The sequence below is a fragment of the Triticum dicoccoides genome, chromosome 4B, assembly GCF_002162155.2.
Source record: "Triticum dicoccoides isolate Atlit2015 ecotype Zavitan chromosome 4B, WEW_v2.0, whole genome shotgun sequence".
Lineage (NCBI taxonomy): Eukaryota > Viridiplantae > Streptophyta > Magnoliopsida > Poales > Poaceae > Triticum > Triticum dicoccoides.
The window spans coordinates 375,347,316-375,362,970 of NC_041387.1; the positions used below are offsets into that span (position 1 = coordinate 375,347,316).

Genomic DNA, 15,655 nt, shown 5'->3' on the forward strand with positions numbered 1-15,655 from the left:
CCGCCCACGTCCGAAGACCGCAGGCTCAGTGCAAAACGTGAGGCTAATCCGTTAAGTTCTTTTATGTTTGCAAGATATATCGTTTGCCAGCATATCTGTGGGAGGAACCTAAGCCTCTATGCCAATCTCTCAGGCCTCGGTAACGATGGCGGAGCAGATCGAATGTCCGGCTCAGCTGCCGAAGATCAAGAAACGCCTCTTCTGACGAAGATGCTATTTCTTGTGCCTTATGAGGTGCCGGAGAAGAAAACCAAGAAGGCGGCCAAGGGGACCAGAGGTGGTCTCCGACGCAAGGGCGTTTCGGACGTGACGTCCGAAGACGCCGAGGCGCACTCCTCCGCCGAAGATGACGGGGAGGAGGAGGCCCGTCCCCCCCTCCCACTGGGGAAAAAAGAAGAGTAAGGCCTCCACACATGGGGAGGCTGAGGCGTGCAAGAAGGGAAAAATCTCCCTCTCGGACTACTCCGCAGCAACCACCAATAGCAGCAAGGAGTGGGGGCCCAGGGTCAAGCCCCTGGCCAAATTGTAAGTATCCAGACACGATAATATTTCCGGTTTTTCACCTTATCATTTTTTAATGTGTTAGACCATGCATCTGCAGTCCGGCCCAATCCAACATCGAGCTCTCCTCCTCTTCGAAGGGGTCGCTGGATCCGTCGGTGATGAACAGCGGGTCCATTCCAACGGCCACCTCCCATAAGGTCGCGGACAACACCAAGGTGTTGTCCTGAAGGATACCAGGCCAAGGGGAGTCCGTTCCGGTGATGTCGGAGGAAAGAAGTCCGGTTGCCGAGCACATGCGCGGAAAGACCCCTACAGACCCCGATGATGAGGGCCGAGCCCAGTTCGGCCCTCAGTCGGATACAGCTCTAGAGACCCAAGTGGCTCCGGATTCGGGCAGGCAGCCTCTCCCGAATGAGGGGGGCAAGCCACCTCCGCCGGTGATCTCTGTCCATCCAGAGGCACCGGACAGATTGCTGGAAGCGCTACAAGGCGCTTCCATTATGGAAGAACACCATACTCTTATGAGTACGGTGATTGAGAAAGTCCAGTCCGCCAAAAATGGACTGACCGAAACCTGCCTTAGCCTTCTAACAGGCTTTGAGGTAAGTAATATAGTTGTAAAAGAATATCACTTTGTAGACAGTAGCCCCTGATGCTCTATTCGGCGTTCGGAAAGAAAGACCAAACAGAGGATCAAAATAAATTTTGCAGGAGTCTGACATAACATGTCTATGTGAATAAGCAGGCGTCACTGCTAGCCGCTGCCGCTCATACTGCGGAGGTATCCATCTTGACGCAGAATCTGGAGCAGGCCGAGGAAGAACTCATCCTCGTGAAGAAGCAACTGGAGGACAGCCAAGGTATGCACTAACCGGTGCTTTATATTTAGGGAGGATGAAAAGTTCGTACTGACTGAAGTGTCATGAACTTTATTAGGGGCCGCGACCAAAGTAGCGGCCTTCAAGAAGGCGTTGGCCGAGGCCGAGGACAAAGCGGCTAAGGAATGCGTCACGCGTGAGAAGCAAGAGGCCCGGGTCAGCGACGTCCAGCAAGAGCTCCAGGACGCCGTCAAAAAGTACGAGTCCTTGGAGCGTAATTCAAAGACTCAAGAGTCCGAACTTGCCAAGGGCCGCTAGGGTGCGCAAGATGCCCGAGCCGAAGCCCAGAGCGCCCTCCAGGAAATCCAGGCGCCCCAGACAATCACGGCGGGTAAGGCTTTTATTATGCAAAGCAAGTGTGTGAAGGAAACGTTCATTTTACTTACCCGAATTTGGAATTCTCCAGGAGCGTTTGCGGATCTGCCACGCAGCATATCAGATGCTGCAGAGTTCTTTCGAGCCGAAGAAGGGAGCTCTACGGAGAAGCTGTTTTGGTCTCAGTACCTTGGATCAGAACATTCGGTGCCCCTTAGCGACCAGCTAAAACAGTTGGTTGAGATGTACAAGGCGGCCGAACTAGCCATGAAGGACCTAATAGTCCGGCTATGGCCAGCCGAGCCCATGCCCAGTAGCCACTTCGGACTCATGAAGCAGCTGGTCAGTGCCTGCCCTCGACTTGATGCTGTCAAGTGGTCTGTCTGCATTGAAGGTGCGCAGATGGCTTTCGCTCGCGCCAAGCCGCACTGGGCGAAGATGGATGCCACGAAGTTGATGACCGAGGGTTCGCCCAAGGGCAAGGAGCATCGCAAGCCCGAGAAGTACTATGATAGTGTCATGGAGGGATCCCGCCTTGTGGCGGAGCAATGTGCCAAGGATATCATTTTCCCATGAAAGCATTATTTTATCCTCTCCTGTAATATGGAACGAGGTCTTTATGTAATATAATGCTTGTTATTTAAAATTGTAGCTCTTGTGCGGCCGTTTATGAAATCTGAGAGTGATAGAGGCAAAGGTGTCCCGTCTTTCGATGAGATGGTGGCTATTGTTTTGGAGGAAGTCAACTTTGACGATCCGACTACGAACGTGCGAGGACGTCGCGCCTTAGCAATCGCTAAACCAACTCCGAGAGGTTATTGACCACGCCGGAGCACGATCAACCAGACCACCTAGGTCTGTTTCCTACAAGCAAACAAAGAACAATCAATAAACTAAGATTGCAATCTGGATATTGCGAATATAAGAGGAAAGCTTTATTGATCAAGGTGGGTTCTGTGATGCCTTTCTCTGGTTGTTGAACACAAACGAGGTACACGAAGTTGCAGCTATGGTGAACTTTAATCCAAACAAAACCCAAAGTCTAAACGATGCCCTAAGGGCTGTATATATGGATGAAGAGGGGGGAATTTCGTGGCCCTTGGGGAAGGGGTCCGAAACCAACCATATCTCTTGTTTCCCCACACATACGGACTCTAAAAACAACCTATACTCAAGTATTTCAAAAATACATGGGCCTGGCCCAATAATAAGGTGATGCAGCACCTAGAATAGCCTCTGGACGAAAGTTATGAAGTGGCATCTTGTATATTTCGTCCAAGGCTTCATGCACTCATTATGGTGGCTTCAACGTCCTGAAATCATCACTTGTAACTCCGTTCTTGTTCCCCTTGCGCATGCCATCATCTCCATGCTTGTTCTTGCTCCAATGTTCATCCTTCTCCAAGCTAGGCCCTTCATTTGTAAGCAAAACAAATGTATCCAATTTAGGCAGCATCATATTCTCATGAACATTAGAATTATTACCAAGAAACAAAAGTACCTGGTAATTTAATTGGCGTGCGCGAGCTCTAGTAATTGGTCCAGTATGTATAGGAGCAGGGGATGTGGGTGTAACAATGGTATTGATGTCCTCATCATCCTCCCCTTCTTGAAATGAAGTCGTCCTCGACGGAAGCTCATCTTCCTCACCCAAATAAGGCTTCAAATCTGCAATGTTAAAAGTAGGACTAACCCCAAAATCTGCAGGCAGCTCAATTTTATATGCATTATCATTTATTTTCTTTAACACCTTAAAAGGACCATCAACACGTGGCATTAGCTTTGATTTGCGCAAATCAGGAAATTTATCCTTACGCAAATGTAACCAAACAAGATCTCCAGGTGCAAACACAACATGTTTTCTACCCTTATCTCCAGCAAGTTTATATTTAGCATTCATACGCTCAATGTTTTCCTTAGTTAACTCATGCATTTTTAAAATCAATTCAGCATGTTGTTTAGCATCAAAATTAACCTTCTCCGAAGATGGAAGAGGCAACAAATCAATAGGTGTAGGAGGTAGGAAACCATACACAACTTCAAAAGGGCACATCTTAGTAGTAGAATGCAATGAACGATTATAAGCAAATTCAATATGAGGCAAGCATTCTTCCCACATTTTCTTATTATTCTTCAAAACAGCCCTAAGCATAGTAGACAATGTTCTATTGACTACATCAGTTTGTCCATCAGTTTGGGGGTGACAAGTAGTACTAAAAAGCAGTTTAGTCCCCAACTTAGCCCATAAAAATCTCCAAAAGTGGCTAAGAAATTTAGTATCACGATCTGAAACAATAGTATTTGGCACACCATGCAAGCGAATAATTTCACGAAAGAACAAATCAGCAACATTAACAGCACCATCACTTTTATGACATGGTATAAAGTGTGCCATTTTCGAGAATCGATCCACGACAACAAATATGCTATCCCTCCCCTTCTTTGTTCGAGGTAAACCTAAAACAAAGTCCATAGATATATCCTCCCAAGGAACACTAGGTATAGGAAAAGGCATATATAAACCATGAGGATTGAGTCGTGACTTAGCTTTTTGACATGTAGTGCAGCGAGCAACAAAGCGCTCAACATCCCGTCTCATCTTTGGCCAAAAGAAATGTGTAGCAAGTACGTCCTTCGTCTTCTTCACGCCAAAGTGTCCCATTAGTCCTCCTCCGTGCGCCTCCTGCAACAACAAAAGACGAACGGAGCTAGCTGGAATGCATAGCTTGTTAGCACGGAACACAAATCCATCATTAACGACGAACTTGTTCCATGTTCTTCCTTCTTTACAATTCTGCAATACATCTTTAAAATTAGCATCATGCACATATTGATGTTTGATGGTCTCCAAACCAAATATTTTGAAGTCAAGTTGTGAAAGCATAGTATAGCGACGAGACAATGCATCAGCAATAACATTTTCTTTACCCAGGAAAGTCTCAATGAATTCAACCCATTTAGCATGTCTACGATTCAGTTTAGATTGACTTTTAATATGTTTCAAAGATTCATGATCAGAATGTATAACGAATTCTTTGGGCCATAAATAATGTTGCCATGTTTCTAAAGTTCGAACAAGATCATATAATTCTATATCATAAGTAGAATAATTCAGACTAGGCCCACTCAATTTTTTAGAAAAGTATGCAACAGGTTTGCCATCTTGTAATAACGCACCTCCTAATCCAATTCCACTACCATCACATTCAAGCTCAAATGTCTTATTAAAATCAGGAAGTTGGAGTAAAGGACCATGTGTCAACTTATCTTTCAACACCGTGAAAGCTTCTTCATGTGCGGTACCCCAAACAAAAGGCACGTCCTTCTTTGTAAGCTCATTGAGAGGTGCAGCAATGGTGCTAAAATCTCTCACAAAACGCCTATAGAATCCAGCAAGGCCAAGAAAACTCCTCACTTGTGTGACCATTTTGGGTTGTGGCCAACTCTCAATAGCTTCAATCTTGGCTTTATCAACTTCAATTCCCTGTGGAGTAACAACATAGCCAAGAAAAGACACTCGCTCGGTGCAAAAGGTGCACTTCCCAAGGTTACCAAACAAACGTGCATCACGTAGAGCAATAAAAACAGCATGTAAATGTTCCAAATGTTCCTCCAAAGACCTGCTATAAATCAATATGTCATCAAAGTAAACTACCACAAATCGTCCAATGAAAGCACGTAAAACTTCGTCCATTAATCTCATGAAAGTACTAGGTGCATTAGTTAACCCAAAAGGCATGACTAACCACTCATATAATCCAACTTAGTTTTAAATGCTGTTTTCCATTCATCCCCCAATTTCATACGAATTTGATGGCATCCACTACGCAAATCAACTTTGGAGAATATTGTAGAGCCACTCAATTCATCAAGCATATCATCTAGCCTAGGAATAGGATGACGATAACGAATAGTAATCTTTACCTAATAATAAAGCAAATTGGCTTTCTTTCGTCCGTCATGGCATTTTTCAGAAAAGTCCCAGTGTTTTGTTGAAATTAACCCGCAATCTGGATTTAAGTCGCACCCGAACCGTTATTTTACATTTTTTCTAAAACCCCCCTGATGATTTAGGTAATTCATCCGCGGATCATATTTAAGTCAAACAATATTTTTTTAAATCATCCATATCTTTTAAACCGTAACTCCGATTTGAACATTTTATATATGAAATTTGATTAGAAAAATATGTAGAATATGAATATGAGATTATTTTCACCTGTTAAGTATTTTTAAATATTATTTTGGAATATATTTAAGTCAAATAAATGATTTTCTAAATTATCCGTATCTTTTAAACCGTAACTTCGATTTTAACATATTATATATGAAATTTTATTAGAAAAATATGTGGAATCTAAATATGATGTTAATTTTACCTGTTAAATATTTTTAAAATATCATTTTGTGAGAAAACTTATAATTTATAGCATAAGATCCATTTTCCTTTCGTACCGGCGGCGACCCGGATTGCAAATAAACACCCCACTATAACAATGTAGGGAAGAGAAAACATCGATAACTACACATGCATACCTATGAAAAATGTCGCAGGGGAAAACAACAGATTTCTCATCGCGCGAGAGAGAAAGCGAGAGAGAGAGAGGGGGGGGGAGGGAGAGGGAGGAGAGAGAGAGACGCCTTAGGATTAAACATATTCAAACATGTTTTTTTTTGTGTGAACACCGAGGCCATCGCCGGTGAGGGTGAGAAGGAGGATAAGCGGAAACACAAATACGATGCCTCGCAAAAATAAGGGAGATGGACCTATTGTGGTCTTGGGTTATGGTTGTTGGGTTAAGAGTCTATGCTATGTTTTCTCTCCCGTTGCAATGCATGGACTCTTTTGCTAGTATTATTAATGCCTCTACAATCAACACACATACGTGATGTACCATCCTTTTTCGGCACTAGAATAATAGGAACAGCACAAGGACTAAGGGATTCGCGTATATAATCTTTGTCGAGCAGCTCCTGTACTTGACACATAATCTCCTTCGTCTCCTCTGGATTGGTACGGTATGGTGCACGGTTGGGTAATGATGCATCGGGAATTAAGTCAATCTGATGCTCAATCCCTCGAATGGGAAGTAATCCCGGTGGCACGTCATGTGGAAAGACGTCAGCGAACTCCTGCAAAATGTTAGTGATAGCAGGAGGCAAAGTGGAAGGCACGTCCTCGAATGAAAATAATGCCTCTTTGCACACATAAGCATAGCAAACAGATTTGCTAAAATCTAGCTCATCAATATCAGATTTAGTGGCAAGTAAACATGCACGTTTCAATTGAGAAAATTCACTGCAGGTCACTAAACTTGAGTCGGTTGACAGTTTAGTACCACTACTTCAAAATACCCGAACTACGGTCCATATACTTGCGCAGGGGGTTCACTTTGGTCCGTATATACGAATTGAGCTACATATTTGCTGACTTGGTCGAGTCAGCCGTTCCCAGCTATGCTTTGACCGCCACATGTGCAGCACCTGGTCGGGGGGGGGGGTTAATACTAGATGGCTGGAGGTTTTTTTATGCAAATGTGCGCACCTGGTCGGACCGTCGCCTGGTCGGACCGCACCTGGTCGCTCTGCCTTATCCCCTCTCGCTCTCTGCTTCCTCTCCTCCGAACCCTAGCCAACTCCCGTCCGCGCCGCCGCAGCCATTGTCAACGCCATCGCCCTCCACTATCGCAGCCATTGCCGACGCCCTCCTCCGCCTCCTCTGTCTCCTCCTTCGTGTCATCTTCCAGCTCCATCCGCTCAGCGCTGCGTGGCCGCTCCATTGCTGTACCACTGATCGGGTGCCCGGATTGCGGCGAGCAGGTGAGGTTCTACCGGTCTAGCACCGATGAGCACGATGGATGGATCTTCTACAAGTGCGTGAACCACAATGTAAGTGCCAGTTCAGTAGATTCATGCCGTGTCAACTCACTATAGTAATGAAGTAGAGCAGCTGGTTAAATAATGCAGTAGTTTAGAGAAAATTAGTAGTTTCGAGCAATACAGTAGTTTAGAGCAATGCAGTAGTTGATTCATTAAATCTGTAATTTTGTGGAGTTGGTTAACAAGGTTAACTAATTTTGCCACTGATTAATCAGGTCACTTGTGATTTCTGGCACTGGGAGTTTGAGTATGTGCAGCATCTGGTTGAAACAAGGCGTCTGGTTGGTGATGCTGCTGTAGATGCAATTGGTGCAGCTGAGGACAGGAGGGAAGAGCTTGAGAGGCAGAGGACTGAATCAATGGCTGGCAGAGGCACAGCTAGAAGGGTCATGGTTGGGAGAGGCAGGGCTGGAAGAGATAATTATGGCAGCTCTAGTGAGAATAAGTATGCTACCAAGTAGCAAATGGCTATGCTTTTAGGGTTGGGCAGAGAGACTTTGATGCTGCTGAAGCTGATGATTGGTTTTGTTATAGTGCTTTGTGTGATGTGTTTCACCTTAATTATGAAGAAGTGAAGTGCTGTTAATTCAGCAGGTGCAGGTGTGTAAACTGAGCATACTAAAATGGTTGCTTTTGTTTGCTCAGTAATGCTTAGGTGTAATACTTGTTGTAATGGATAATATGTCAGTAATGTGAAGCCTGCTTGACATACTTGCTTTGAAATGCTATAGACCTAATTGCTTTGAAAAAACTGACAGATGTATATCATGTTAGAAGTGTAGTTAAACTAATTCTAACAGAAAGTTTGCAGTTCACTGAATTTTTATAGTTAACTAAATTTAGTTTGCAGTTCACTTAATTTTAATTGTTAACTGAATTTAGTTTGCTAAGTTAACTAGATTGTACTTAACCTCATTGCTTTCAAATTACTGACAGAAATTCCTGTCAGAACTGAACTAACTTTGCAAACTAATTGTTGTACTAAATGAAGTAAGTGAATCTCAGCACAACTGAACTCAAAAGCAAGCATGTACTTGCACCTGCTGCAAACACCCACCCAGCAACTTGCACTCTACATGTAGCTTTGGTCCACCACCAGTCCACCACCACCACTAGATCCCCTTTTTCTTCCTCATCTTTCATCTTCAACTTCGTGCACCACCAGATCCCTTTTCTCCTCTGTCCAATAGCCCCAACAGATCCCCTTGTCATCTTCAGCTAGCAGCAACCATGGTGTCATGGGATGATCTTCCCAGTTCATCTAAAGATGACTCTGTGACCAGCAAGGTTAGTGTGCTCCTCAATCTCACACAAATCCAGTCTAGGGTTTCTCAGCTAGGGTTTCTCTCTCAATTGATTTGAAATGTCTCTCCTTTGTTTAGCCACCTACCACAATATCCTGTGAGGAATGGAGTGGCTTGGCTACAGATCTGCCTAGCTTTAGATGTGGGCATGGATCTTTGTGTGAGAAGAATGTGGCATTTGAATCTGTTGATACTGGCAGAAGGTTTCTAGCTTGTGCACAGAAGGTTAGTAATTTTTTTTTGCATTTGGCACTATTAAACAGGAAGTGATTTGTAGTATGTTTTAAGTTCCATCATCAGGCACAGTACTGAATACTGGCAGTTAACTGAATCTCTTTTTTGTATGTTCTAAATTGTTAGGAAGTACCTAAATGCAGATATGTTGAGTGGGTTGACCCTGAGTGGCCTGATGCTCTAAAGATGAGCCTAGCTACTATATGGACCATGTATGAAGAGGAGAAAAAACTGAGGCTCAGACAGAATGTTGTGAGTGCTGAAGAAAATTTGAAGGTTCTTGAAGAGAAGAAGAAGATGGAGAATGAGTTGAGGCATTTCAAGCTTGATTTTGCTAAGATGGTGGCTGAGAAGGAGCAGGCAATGAGCCAACTAGGCAGCATACAACTTACTCTGACTGATCTAAAGGAAGAACTTGAGAAGAAGAAGATTGCAGACAAGTCAGTAACCAACATTCATCAGGTATTCAGGGTTAAAGCAAAGAAAGAGAGGGACCAAGCAGTGCAGGAGAGGGACCAAATGACTCAAGAGAGGGTTGACTTGAAGCATGAGAAAAGGAAGCTTAAGTACATGATTGGTGACCTATTCAAACACAAAGAGGCCACCAAGGAGAAGATAAGGAAGCTGAAGGGCATGCTGAATGAATTTGATTGAATCTGTATAATTATAAAAAACCACTTTGTATCTTTCCTCCTGGATTTGTGTCAACTAAATTGTGTTAAGATAAGATATTGAAGTTGAAGTGGGTTAAGATAAGAAACTGAAGTTGGTTCAGATAAGAAAATGAAGTTAACTGTCTCTGTCTTATATGACTGAATTTGCCTGAATTTATATGCTTGCAGTTGCTGTTTTATATGACTGAATTTGTTTGAATTTATATGTCTGCAGTAGCTGTTTTATATGACTGAATTTGTATGCCTGTAACAAATTTTTCTTAAAGAAAAAAAATTACACAAAAAGAGTTTTGCCTAGGTCTTGAACCCAGGACCTATGGTATTGAATGTGGGTGGCAATGCCAGTGTGGTAAGTAGTAGTTCTTTGATCAAGGGCAGGTACTAACCTACCTATTTAGCAGTTTCTAGTGGCCCAATGGCTCACGCCTCTTCCGTTTCCTTGTCTGCTCTTTAAGCCCACCCACCCACCGCTCCACTCTCCACTCTCCACTCAGTCCACCGCGTCGCCTCGGTTACCCCGCACCAAACCCTCATGCAATCGTCAAGAAAACCCTCGCCGCCGACCACCACACCGCCACCGCGGACATGAAGAACAGCCCCGCCTGGAAGAGGGTCATCGATGACCTCGCAGGCGACGACAAGGTGATGCGCGCAGACCTGACGGAGACCGGGGAGTGGTTCCCCAGTATTGGGATGTTGCGTCGCCATGCGCGTGGCCTCCTGAAGGTGATGACCAACGATGAGCTGGACCGCGCCTGCGACGACCCCAAAGGTATCCCTCCTGCGCTCATCCTTCGCTTCGTGATGCAGGAGACACGCTCCGACGACCCAGGGCAGCGAGCCCGGTGGTGGATGTACCTGTCCGCCACCACGCAGCGCCAGCCGGATCCGTTGCGCATTGGCTCGCGAATGGATCGCATCCACAACGTCGACCTGGCCATCCCCACGCCTGTCAACACGGTGTACTGGGACCACTACCAGCCCGACCGCCTCGGGCGCGACGACGTCTCGGAGTACATCTCGTCCGAGTCGGAGTACGACTCTGGCTCCGATGAAGACTCTGGCTACGCCGCCGACTCGTCCTGGTCGACTGGCTGGGAGGAGCCGGAGGTGATTGTCCTCTTTGACGACAAGCTGGAGGTCAAGGTGGCGGCGCCCGTCGTCCCCGAGCAGGAGGTCCAGATGGTGGTGCCCGTCGCCAGGGAGGGTGACAAGCACCACCCCATTGACATCGAGCTTCTTCCAGATGTTCCTGACATCGTCAAGCAGGAGGCGGAGGTGGTCTTGGACCTTCAAGCACAGGTGGACGTCACAGCGCAGCTAGAAAGGAAGAAGAAGAGGAAGGTGGCAGCTGACATGGAGGTTCGCCGCTCGGAGCGCCTCCAGAAGTTGAAGAACTGAAGATGAAGATGCAGTAGAAGGCATGAAGAAGATGCAGTTGCAGTAGTTAGGTATGCTGAAATATATAGATTTTCAGCATATAAGTTATAAAATATTAATTTGTTAGGTGTGCTTGTATATTAAGCACAGAAGTTATTTGTAATTTCTGTCTGTTGAACTGGCTGTTGATGCTATATAAGTGCTGAACCGGCTGTGATGATATATATGTGTTGAACTATGTTGATGCAAAAGTGGCAGTAATCCAAAAGTGTTTTGTTGGTATATAAGGCAACAATCCAAAATTCTCTTGTTGCTATATAAGGCAATAATTCCAAAAGAAGTAGCTGCTAAGGTTTTGAATCTTAACTGAATTTTTGTCTGAATCTTTTGTTGGGGAACGTAGCAGAAATTCAAAAAATTTCCTACGAATCACCAAGATCTATCTATGGAGAGACCAGAAACGAGTAGAAAGGAGAGTGCATCTACATACCCTTGTAGATCGCTAAGCGGAAGCGTTCAAGTGAACGGGGTTGACGGAGTCGTACTCGTCGTGATTCAGATCACCAATGATCCTAGTGCCGAACGGACGGCACCTCCGCGTTCAACACACGTACAGCTCGACGATGTCTCCCACGCCTTGATCCAGCAAGGAGAGAGGGAGAGGTTGAGGAAGACTCCATCCAGCAGCAGCACAACGGCGCGGTGGTGATGGAGGAGCGTGGCAATCCTGCAGGGCTTCGCCAAGCACCTACGGGAGAGGAGGAGGTGTCACGGGAGGGAGGGAGGCGCCAGGGGCTCAGGTATGGATGCCCTCCCTCCCCTCCACTATATATAGGGGCAGGGGAGAGGGGGGAGGCGCAGCCTTGCCCCTTCCTCCAAGAAAGGGGTGCGGCTAAGAGGGGGGGAGGAGTCCATCCTCCCCAAGGCACCTCGGAGGTGCCTTCCCCCTTTAGGACTCTCCCCTTTTTCCTATATCTTGGCGCATGGGCCTCTAGGGAATGGTGCCCTTGGCCCATGTAGGCCAAGGCGCACCCCCTACAGCCCATGTGGCCCCCCGGGGCAGGTGGCCCCACCCGGTGGGCCCCCGGGACCCTTCCGGTGGTCCCGGTACAATACCGATGACCCCGAAACTTGTCCCGATGGCCGAAACAGGACTTCCTATATATAAATCTTTACCTCCGGACCATTCCGGAACTCCTCGTGACGTCCGAGATCTCATCCGGGACTCCGAACAACATTCGGTAACCACATACAAACTTCCTTTATAACCCTAGCGTCATCTAACCTTAAGTGTGTAGACCCTACGGGTTCGGGAGAGATGTAGTCATGACCGAGATGTTCTCCGGTCAATAACCAACAGCGGGATCTGGATACCCATGTTGGCTCCCACATGTTCCACGATGATCTCATCGGATGAACCACGATGTCAAGGACTCAATCAATCCCGTATACAATTCCCTTTGTCTAGCGGTATGGTACTTGCCCGAGATTCGACCGTCGGTATACCGATACCTTGTTCAATCTCGTTACCGGCAAGTCTCTTTACTCGTTCCGTAACACATCATCCCGTGATCAACCCCTTGGTCACATTGTGCACATTATGATGATGTCCTACTGAGTGGGCCCAGAGATACCTCTCCGTTTACACGGAGTGACAAAATCCCAATCTCGATTCGTGCCAACCCAACAGACACTTTCAGAGATACCCGTAGTGTACCTTTATAGCCACCTAGTTACGTTGTGACGTTTGGCACACCCAAAGCACTCCTACGGTATCCGGGAGTTGCACAATCTCATGGTCTAAGGAAATGATACTTGACATTAGAAAAGCTTTAGCATACGAACTACATGATCTTGTGCTAGGCTTAGGATTGGGTCTTGTCCATCACATCATTCTCCTAATGATGTGATCCCGTTATCAACGACATCCAATGTCCATGGTCAGGAAACCGTAACCATCTATTGATTAACGAGCTAGTCAACTAGAGGCTTACTAGGGACATGGTGTTGTCTATGTATCCACACATGTATCTGAGTTTCCTATCAATACAATTCTAGCATGGATAATAAACGATTATCATGAACGAGGAAATATAATAATAATCAATTTATTATTGCCTCTAGGGCATATTTCCAACAGTCTCCCACTTGCACTAGAGTCAATAATCTAGTTCACATCGATATGTGATTAACACTCAAGGTCACATCCCCATGTGACTAACACCCAAAGAGTTTACTAGAGTCAATAATCTAGTTCACATTTACCATGTGATTAACACTCGATGAGTTCTGGGTTTGATCATGTTATGCTTGTGAGAGAGGTTATAGTCAACGGGTCTGAACCTTTCAGATCCGTGTGTGCTTTACAAATCTCTATGTCATCTCCTAGATGCAGCTACCACGTTCTATTTGGAGCTATTCCAAATAACTGTTCTACTTGGAGCTATTCTAAATTGTTGCTCCATTATACGTATCCGGTATCTCTACTCAGAGCTATCCGGATAGGTGTTAAGCTTGCATCGACGTAACCCTTTACGACGAACTCTTTTACCACCTCCATAATTGAGAAAATTCCTTAGTCCACTAGTTACTAAGGATAACTTTGACCGCTGTCCCGTGATCCATTCTTGGATCACTCTTGTACCCCTTGACTGACTCATGGCAAGGCACACTTCAGGTGCGGTACACAGCATAGCATACTGTAGAGCCTATGTCTTAAGCATAGGGGACGACCTTCGTTCCTTTCTCTCTATTCTGCCATGGTCGAGCTTTAAGTCTTAACTTCATACCTTACAACTCAGGCAAGAACTCCTTCTTTGACTGATCCATCTTGAACACCTTCAAGATCACGTCAAGGTATGTGCTCATTTGAAAGTACCATTAAGCGTTTTAATCTATCCTTATAGATCTTGATGCTCAATGCTCAAGCAGCTTAATCCAGGCTTTTCCATTGAAAAATACTTTCCAAATAACCCTTTATGCTTTCCAGAAATTCTACGTCATTTCTGATCATTAATATGTCAACAACATATACTCATCAGAAATTCTATAGTGCTCCCACTCACTTCTTTGGAAATACAAGTTTCTCATAAACTTTGTACACACCCAAAATCTTTGATCATCATCAAAGCATACATTCCAACTCCGAGATGCTCACTCCAGTCCTCAGAAGGATTGCTGGAGCTTTGCATACTTATTAGCATATTTCAGGATAGACAAAACCTTCCGGTTGTATCACATACAACCTTTCCTAAAGAATCGTCGAGGAAACAATGTTTTGACATCCTATCTGCAAGATTTCATAAATAATGCAGTAATTGCTAATATAATTCCAACACACTCTTAGCATCGCTACGAGTGAGAAAGTCTCATCGTAGTCAACTCCTTGAACTTGTCGAAAAACATCTTAACGACAAGTCGAGCTTTCTCAATGGTGACACTTACCATCATTGTCTGTCTTCCTTTCAAAATCCATATGTACCTAACAGCCTTACGACCATCAAGTAGTTCTTCCAAAGTCTACACTTTGTTTTCATACATGGATCCTCTCTCGGGTTTTATGGCCTTGAGCCATTTATCGGAATCCGGGCCCACCATCGCTTCTCCATAGCTCGTAGGTTCATTGTTGTCTAGCAACATGACTTCCAAGACAGGATTACGTACCACTCTGAAGTAGTACGCATCCTTGTCATCCCACGAGGTTTGGTAGTGACTTGATCCGAAGTTTCATGATCACTATCATAAGCTTGCACTTCAGTTGGTGTATGTGCCACGGGAACAACTTCCTGTGCCCTGCTACACACTTGTTGAAGTGACGGTTCAATAACCTCATCAAGTCTCCACCATCCTCCCACTCAACTTCTTGAGAGAAACCTTTCCTCGAAAAAGGACCCGATTCAAGAAACAATCCCTATTGCTTTCGGATCTGAATTAGGAGGTATACCCAACTGTTTTTGGGTGTCCTATGAAGATGCATTTTATCTGCTTTGGGTTCGAGCTTATCAACCTGAAACCTTTTCACATAAGCGTCACAGCCCCAAACTTTCAAGAAACGGCAACTTAGGTTTCTCCAAACCATAGTTCATACGGTGTCGTCTCAACGAAATTATGTGGTGCCCTATTTAAAGTGAATGTGGTTGTCTCTAATGCCTAACCCATGAACAATAGTGGTAATTCGATAAGAGACATCATGGTACGCACCATATCCAATAGGGTGTAACTATGATGTTCGGACACACCATCATTCTATGGTGTTCCAGGCTGTATTAGTTGTGAAACAATTTCCACAATGTCTTAATTCTGTGCCAAACTCGTGATTCAGATATTCATCTCTATGATCATATCATAGATCTTTTATCCTCTTGTCACGACGATCTTTCAACTTCACACTGAAATTACTTGAACCTTTCAATAATTCAGACTCGTGATTCATCAAGTAAATATACTCAACATCTACTCGAATCATCTGTGAAGTAAGAACATAACG

At 44.9% G+C, this 15,655-nt stretch overlaps 1 pseudogene; it reads left to right on the top strand.

Annotated features, from left to right (window-relative positions):
• Positions 1–346: 346 nt before the first annotated feature.
• On the top strand, positions 347–9,769 carry LOC119292682 (annotated as a pseudogene).
• The last annotated feature ends 5,886 nt before the right edge of the window (positions 9,770–15,655 follow it).